Source organism: Oncorhynchus nerka, linkage group LG18, assembly GCF_034236695.1.
Source record: "Oncorhynchus nerka isolate Pitt River linkage group LG18, Oner_Uvic_2.0, whole genome shotgun sequence".
NCBI classification, from domain to species: Eukaryota; Metazoa; Chordata; class Actinopteri; order Salmoniformes; family Salmonidae; genus Oncorhynchus; species Oncorhynchus nerka.
Genome location: NC_088413.1, coordinates 67590379 through 67600100, shown reverse-complemented (window position 1 = coordinate 67600100; position 9722 = coordinate 67590379).

Sequence of the window (9722 nt, the reverse complement as noted above, 5' to 3'; positions counted from 1 at the left end):
CACCACCCCGTCAGATGGTATCACCACCCCGTCAGATGGTATCACTACCCCGTCAGATGGAAACACCACCCCGTCAGATGGTAACACCACCCCGTCAGATGGTAACACCACCCCGTCAGATGGAAACACCACCCCGTCAGATGGTATTCCACCGCGTCAGATGGTAACACCACCCCGTCAGATGGTATCACCACCCCGTCAGATGGTATTCCACACCGTCAGATGGTATTCCACCCCGTCAGATGGTATTCCACCCCGTCAGATGGTATCACCACCCCGTCAGATGGTAACACCACCCCGTCAGATGGTATCACCACCCCGTCAGATGGTATCACCACCCCGTCAGATGGTATCACCACCCCGTCAGATGGTATTCCACCCCGTCAGATGGTATTCCACCCCGTCAGATGGTATCACCACCCCGTCAGATGGTATTCCACCCCGTCAGATGGTAACACCACCCCGTCAGATGGTATTCCACCCCGTCAGATGGTATCACCACCCCGTCAGATGGTATCACTACCCCGTCAGATGGTAACACCACCCCGTCAGATGGTAACACCACCCGTCAGATGGTAACACCACACCATCAGATGGTAACACCACCCCGTCAGATGGTAACACCATCAGATGGTATCACCACCCCGTCAGATGGTATCACCACCCCGTCAGATGGTATCACCACCCCGTCAGATGGTATCACTACCCCGTCAGATGGAAACACCACCCCGTCAGATGGTAACACCACCCCGCCAGATGGTAACACCACCCCGTCAGATGGTAACACCACCCCGTCAGATGGAAACACCACCCCGTCAGATGGTATTCCACCCCGTCAGATGGTAACACCACCCCGTCAGATGGTAACACCACCCCGACAGATGGTAACACCACCCCGTCAGATGGTATCACCACCCCGTCAGATGGTATTCCACCCCGTCAGATGGTATCACCACCACGTCAGATGGTATCACCACCCCGTCAGATGGTATCACCACCCCGTCAGATGGTATCACCACCCCGTCAGATGGTATCATCACCCCGTCAGATGGTATTCCACCCCGTCAGATGGTATTCCACCCCGTCAGATGGTATCACCACCCCGTCAGATGGTAACACCACCCCGTCAGATGGTATCACCACCCCGTCAGATGGTATCACCACCCCGTCAGATGGTAACACCACCCGTCAGATGGTATCACCACCCCGTCAGATGGTATTCCACCCCGTCAGATGGTATCACCACCCCGTCAGATGGTATTCCACCCCGTCAGATGGTATCACCACCCCGTCAGATGGTATTCCACCCGTCAGATGGTAACACCACCCCGTCAGATGGTATTCCACCCCGTCAGATGGTAATCCACCCCGTCAGATAGTATCACCACCCCATCAGATGGTATTCCACCCCGTCAGATGGTATCACCACCCCGTCAGATGGTAACACCCCCCCATCAGATGGTATTCCACCCCGTCAGATGGTATCACCACCCGTCAGATGGTATCACCACCCCGTCAGATGGTAACACCACCCCGTCAGATGGTAACACCACCCCGTCAGATGGTATCACCATCAGATGGTAACACCACCCGTCAGATGGTATCACCACCCCGTCAGATGGTAACACCACCCCGTCAGATGGTATCACCATCAGATGGTAACACCACCCCGTCAGATGGTAACACCACCCGTCAGATGGTAACACCACCCCGTCAGATGGTATCACTACCCCGTCAGATGGTATCACCACCCCGTCAGATGGTATCACTACCCCGTCAGATGGTAACACCACCCCGTCAGATGGTAACACCACCCGTCAGATGGTAACACCACACCATCAGATGGTAACACCACCCCGTCAGATGGTAACACCATCAGATGGTATCACCAACCCGTCAGATGGTATCACCACCCCGTCAGATGGTAACACCACCCCGTCAGATGGTATCACCACCCCGTCAGATGGTATCACTACCCCGTCAGATGGAAACACCACCCCGTCAGATGGTAACACCACCCCGTCAGATGGTTACACCACCCCGTCAGATGGAAACACCACCCCGTCAGATGGTATTCCACCGCGTCAGATGGTAACACCACCCCGTCAGATGGTATCACCACCCCGTCAGATGGTATTCCACACCGTCAGATGGTATTCCACCCCGTCAGATGGTATTCCACCCCGTCAGATGGTATCACCACCCCGTCAGATGGTATCACCACCCCGTCAGATGGTATTCCACCCCGTCAGATGGTATTCCACCCCGTCAGATGGTATCACCACCCCGTCAGATGGTATTCCACCCCGTCAGATGGTAACACCACCCCGTCAGATGGTATTCCACCCCGTCAGATGGTATCACCACCCCGTCAGATGGTATCACTACCCCGTCAGATGGTAACACCACCCCGTCAGATGGTAACACCACCCGTCAGATGGTAACACCACACCATCAGATGGTAACACCACCCCGTCAGATGGTAACACCATCAGATGGTATCTCCACCCCGTCAGATGGTATCACCACCCCGTCAGATGGTAACACCACCCCGTCAGATGGTATCACCACCCGTCAGATGGTATCACTACCCGTCAGATGGAAACACCACCCCGTCAGATGGTAACACCACCCCGTCAGATGGTAACACCACCCCGTCAGATGGTATCACCACCCCGTCAGATGGTATTCCACACCGTCAGATGGTATTCCACCCCGTCAGATGGTATTCCACCCGTCAGATGGTATCACCACCCCGTCAGATGGTATCACCACCCCCAGATGGTATTCCACCCCGTCAGATGGTATTCCACCCCGTCAGATGGTATCACCACCCCGTCAGATGGTATTCCACCCCGTCAGATGGTAACACCACCCCGTCAGATGGTATTCCACCCCGTCAGATGGTATCACCACCCCGTCAGATGGTATCACTACCCCGTCAGATGGTAACACCACCCCGTCAGATGGTAACACCACCCGTCAGATGGTAACACCACACCATCAGATGGTAACACCACCCCGTCAGATGGTAACACCATCAGATGGTATCACCACCCCGTCAGATGGTAACACCACCCCGTCAGATGGTAACACCACCCCGTCAGATGGAAACACCACCCCGTCAGATGGTATTCCACGTCAGATGGTAACACCACCCGTCAGATGGTAACACCACCCCGTCAGATGGTAACACCACCCCGTCAGATGGTAACACCACCCCGTCAGATGGTATCACCACCCAGATGGTCAGATGGTATCACCACCACGTCAGATGGTATCACCACCCCGTCAGATGGTATCACCACCCCGTCAGATGGTATCACCACCCCGTCAGATGGTATCATCACCCCGTCAGATGGTATTCCACCCCGTCAGATGGTATTCCACCCCGTCAGATGGTATTCCACCCCGTCAGATGGTATCACCACCCCGTCAGATGGTAACACCACCCCGTCAGATGGTATCACCACCCCGTCAGATGGTATCACCACCCCGTCAGATGGTAACTCCACCCCGTCAGATGGTATCACCACCCCGTCAGATGGTATTCCACCCCGTCAGATGGTATCACCACCCCGTCAGATGGTATTCCACCCCGTCAGATGGTATCACCACCCCGTCAGATGGTATTCCACCCCGTCAGATGGTAACACCACCCCGTCAGATGGTATTCCACCCCGTCAGATGGTAATCCACCCCGTCAGATAGTATCACCACCCCATCAGATGGTATTCCACCCCGTCAGATGGTATCACCACCCCGTCAGATGGTAACACCCCCCCATCAGATGGTATTCCACCCCGTCAGATGGTATCACCACCCCGTCAGTCGGTATCACCACCCCGTCAGATGGTAACACCACCCCGTCAGATGGTAACACCACCCCGTCAGATGGTATCACCATCAGATGGTAACACCACCCCGTCAGATGGTATCACCACCCCGTCAGATGGTAACACCACCCCGTCAGATGGTATCACCATCAGATGGTAACACCACCCCGTCAGATGGTAACACCACCCGTCAGATGGTAACACCACCCCGTCAGATGGTATCACTACCCCGTCAGATGGTATCACCACCCTGTCAGATGGTATCACTACCCCGTCAGATGGTAACACCACCCCGTCAGATGGTAACACCACCCGTCAGATGGTAACACCACACCATCAGATGGTAACACCACCCCGTCAGATGGTAACACCATCAGATGGTATCACCAACCCGTCAGATGGTATCACCACCCCGTCAGATGGTAACACCACCCCGTCAGATGGTATCACCACCCCGTCAGATGGTATCACTACCCCGTCAGATGGAAACACCACCCCGTCAGATGGTAACACCACCCCGTCAGATGGTTACACCACCCCGTCAGATGGTATCACCACCCCGTCAGATGGTATTCCACACCGTCAGATGGTATTCCACCCCGTCAGATGGTATTCCACCCCGTCAGATGGTATCACCACCCCGTCAGATGGTATCACCACCCCGTCAGATGGTATTCCACCCCGTCAGATGGTATTCCACCCCGTCAGATGGTATCACCACCCCGTCAGATGGTATTCCACCCCGTCAGATGGTAACACCACCCCGTCAGATGGTATTCCACCCCGTCAGATGGTATCACCACCCCGTCAGATGGTATCACTACCCCGTCAGATGGTAACACCACCCCGTCAGATGGTAACACCACCCGTCAGATGGTAACACCACACCATCAGATGGTAACACCACCCCGTCAGATGGTAACACCATCAGATGGTATCACCACCCCGTCAGATGGTATCACCACCCCGTCAGATGGTAACACCACCCCGTCAGATGGTATCACCACCCCGTCAGATGGTATCACTACCCCGTCAGATGGAAACACCACCCCGTCAGATGGTATTCCACCGCGTCAGATGGTAACACCACCCCGTCAGATGGTATCACCACCCCGTCAGATGGTATTCCACACCGTCAGATGGTATTCCACCCCGTCAGATGGTATTCCACCCCGTCAGATGGTATCACCACCCCGTCAGATGGTATCACCACCCCGTCAGATGGTATTCCACCCCGTCAGATGGTATTCCACCCGCCAGATGGTATCACCACCCCGTCAGATGGTATTCCACCCGTCAGATGGTAACACCACCCGTCAGATGGTATTCCACCCCGTCAGATGGTATCACCACCCCGTCAGATGGTATCACTACCCCGTCAGATGGTAACACCACCCCGTCAGATGGTAACACCACCCGTCAGATGGTAACACCACACCATCAGATGGTAACACCACCCCGTCAGATGGTAACACCATCAGATGGTATCACCACCCCGTCAGATGGTATCACCACCCCGTCAGATGGTAACACCACCCCGTCAGATGGTATCACCACCCCGTCAGATGGTATCACTACCCCGTCAGATGGAAACACCACCCCGTCAGATGGTAACACCACCCCGCCAGATGGTAACACCACCCCGTCAGATGGTAACACCACCCCGTCAGATGGAAACACCACCCCGTCAGATGGTATTCCACCCCGTCAGATGGTAACACCACCCTGTCAGATGGTAACACCACCCCGACAGATGGTAACACCACCCCGTCAGATGGTATCACCACCCCGTCAGATGGTATTCCACCCCGTCAGATGGTATCACCACCACGTCAGATGGTATCACCACCCCGTCAGATGGTATCACCACCCCGTCAGATGGTATCACCACCCCGTCAGATGGTATCATCACCCCGTCAGATGGTATTCCACCCCGTCAGATGGTATTCCACCCCGTCAGATGGTATTCCACCCCGTCAGATGGTATCACCACCCCGTCAGATGGTAACACCACCCCGTCAGATGGTATCACCACCCCGTCAGATGGTATCACCACCCCGTCAGATGGTAACTCCACCCCGTCAGATGGTATCACCACCCCGTCAGATGGTATTCCACCCCGTCAGATGGTATCACCACCCCGTCAGATGGTATTCCACCCCGTCAGATGGTATCACCACCCCGTCAGATGGTATTCCACCCCGTCAGATGGTAACACCACCCCGTCAGATGGTATTCCACCCCGTCAGATGGTAATCCACCCCGTCAGATAGTATCACCACCCCATCAGATGGTATTCCACCCCGTCAGATGGTATCACCACCCCGTCAGATGGTAACACCCCCCCATCAGATGGTATTCCACCCCGTCAGATGGTATCACCACCCCGTCAGTCGGTATCACCACCCCGTCAGATGGTAACACCACCCCGTCAGATGGTAACACCACCCCGTCAGATGGTATCACCATCAGATGGTAACACCACCCCGTCAGATGGTATCACCACCCCGTCAGATGGTAACACCACCCCGTCAGATGGTATCACCATCAGATGGTAACACCACCCCGTCAGATGGTAACACCACCCCGTCAGATGGTATTCCACCCCGTCAGATGGTATTCCACCCCGTCAGATGGTAACACCACCCCGTCAGATGGTATTCCACCCCGTCAGATGGTATTCCACCCCGTCAGATGGTATCACCACCCCATCAGATGGTATTCCACCCCGTCAGATGGTATCACCACCCCGTCAGATGGTATTCCACCCCGTCAGATGGTATTCCACCCCGTCAGATGGTATCACCACCCCATCAGATGGTATTCCACCCCGTCAGATGGTATCACCACCCCGTCAGATGGTATCACCACCCCGTCAGATGGTAACACCCCCCCGTCAGATGGTATTCCACCCCGTCAGATGGTATCACCACCCCGTCAGTCGGTATCACCACCCCGTCAGATGGTAACACCATCAGATGGTAACACCACCCCGTCAGATGGTATTCCACCCAGAGGAAAGATGAACATTCAAGTTGAGAGAAAAACCCTCATCTACAGCAGCTACATGTGGAAGAGAGAAATAAAAGCCAACATTTATGAAGGGAGAAGATAGTTCTCCAAAGCTGCCCATTTCATCCCTCTTCCTAAGTTACCTTTGGCTAAGAAGATGACCCAGGTCATGGTACAGCATGTGTTCCGAATCCATGGACTCCCGGTCGACATGGTATCGGTTCGGGGTCCTCAGTTTTCGTCCCGATTCTGGAAGGCGTTCTGAATCCTTATCGGGTCGTCGGCCAATCTGTCCTCCAGGTTTCATCCCTAATCCAACGGCCAGTCAGAGCGAGCCAATCAAGACATGGAGATGACACTTTGGTGTCTCGTTGCTAGTAACCTCACCACCTGGAGCCAGCAACTGGTCTGTGTGGAATATGCTAGGAACACTCTTCCCTGCTCAGCTACTGGACTCTCCCCCTTTGAATGCACTGAGGGTATCAGCCTCCACTCTTCCCAAAGCAAGCAGTTGAGGTCAACATGTTTGCCCAGATCTTCGTCCGCTGCTGTCGGCGTACCTGGAAAAGAGCTTGGGCGGCTCTTCTCAAGACTACCTCCAGGTATCATCGACAAGCGGACCGCCACCGGACTCTGGCTTCCCGCTATCGGGTCAGGCACAGGGTATGGTTGTCCACACAGGACCTGCTCTCAAACTTTCCCACCGTTTCACTGGTCCTTTCTAGAGTCTTCAGTCCCACTGCTGTTCGCCTGCTGTTACCCCGTACCCTCCGTGTTCACCCTAGTTTTCATGTATCCAAGATTAAGCCCTTGTCACACAGTCCTTTGTCTTCTGATTCTAGGCCCGTCCCTCCCCCAGCCAGCGTATATGGTGAGACTCCTCCTGAGGGTTCAACCACGGGGCAGGGGTATCCAGGAACAATGGTTACGGGTGGGAAAGTATGATTCTCAATCAGAGACAATGAACGACACCTGCCTCTGATTGAGAACCATACCAGGCCAAACACATAAACACAACCTAGAAAAACTAACATAGACTGCCCACCCCAACTCACGCCCTGACCAACTAACACAAAGACAAAATAAAGGAACTAGGGTCAGAACATGACAACTATAATCTATTCTGTTCTATTCTACTCTACTAGACTGCCCACCCCAATACAGAATATATTATAGTAGAGTAGAGTAGAGTGGAATAGAACAGATTATAGTAGAGTAGAACAGAATAGATTATAGTAGAGTAGAGTAGAATAGAATAGAATAGACCTGATTATAGTAGAATATAACATAATAGATTGATTATTCTACTATAATCAGGTCTATTCTATTCTATTCTACTCTACTCTACTATAATCTATTCTGTTCTACTCTACTATAATCTGTTCTATTCCACTCTACTCTACTCTACTATAATATATTCTGTTCTATTCTACTCTACTCTACTCTACTATAATATATTCTGTTCTATTCTACTCTACTATAATCTATTCTGTTCTATTCTATTATACTCTACTCTACTATAATCTATTCTGTTATACTCTACTCTACTCTACTATATTCTACTCTACTATATTCTACTCTACTATAATCTATATTGTTCTATTCTACTCTACTCTACTCTCCCTCTGGTGGTGCTTGTAGGTAGTATGATCATGTCTAGAGGTCCGGAGACTGATGTCCTGTATATTGGTGTAGTGTAGTGCAGTATGTCCTGTATATTGGTGTAGTGTAGTGTAGTGTAGTATATCTTGTATATTGGTGTAGTGTAGTGTAGTGTAGTGTAGTAGTCCTGTATATTGGTGTCGTGTAGTATGTCCTGTATATTGGTGTCGTGTAGTATGTCCTGTATATTGGTGTAGTGTAGTGTGGTGTAGTGTGGTATGTCCTGTATATTGGTGTAGTGTAGTGTGTCCTGTATATTGGTGTAGTGTAGTGTGGTATGTCCTGTATATTGGTGTAGTGTAGTGTAGTGTAGTATGGCATGTATATTGGTGGCGTGTAGTGTAGTGTAGTGTGGTATGTCCTGTATATTGGTGTAGTGTAGTGTAGTATATCCTGTATATTGGTGTAGTGTAGTGTGGTATGTCCTGTATATTGGTGTAGTGTAGTGTAGTATGTCCTGTATATTGGTGTAGTGTAGTGTAGTATGTCATGTATATTGGTGTAGTCCAACTGCTCTTAATTAAACGCTAGTAAAACCAAATGCATGCTTTTCAACCGCTCGCTGCCTGCACCCGCACGCCTGACTAGCATCACCACCCTGGATGGTTCCGACCTTGAATATGTGGACATCTATAAGTACCTAGGTGTCTGGCTAGACTGTAAACTCTCCTTCCAGACTCATATTAAACATCTCCAATCGAAAATCAAATCTAGAGTCGGCTTTCTATTCCGCAACAAAGCCTCCTTCACTCACGCCGCCAAACTTACCCTAGTAAAACTGACTATCCTACCGATCCTCGACTTCGGCGATGTCATCTACAAAATTACTAAAGCACCTTATACCACCCACCACTGCGACCTGCATGCTCTAGTCGGCTGGCCCTCGCTACATATTCGTCGCCAGACCCATTGGCTCCAGGTCATCTACAAGTCCATGCTAGGTAAAGCTCCGCCTTATCTCAGTTCACTGGTCACGATGGCAACACCCACCCGTAGCACGCGCTCCAGCAGGTGTATCTCACTGATCATCCCTAACACCTCATTTGGCCGCCTTTCGTTCCAGTTCTCTGCTGCCTGTGACTGGAACGAATTGCAAAAATCGCTGAAGTTGGAGACTTTTATCTCCCTCACCAACTTCAAACATCTGCTATCTGAGCAGCTAACCGATCGCTGCAGCTGTACATAGTCTATCGGTAAATAGCCCACCCATTT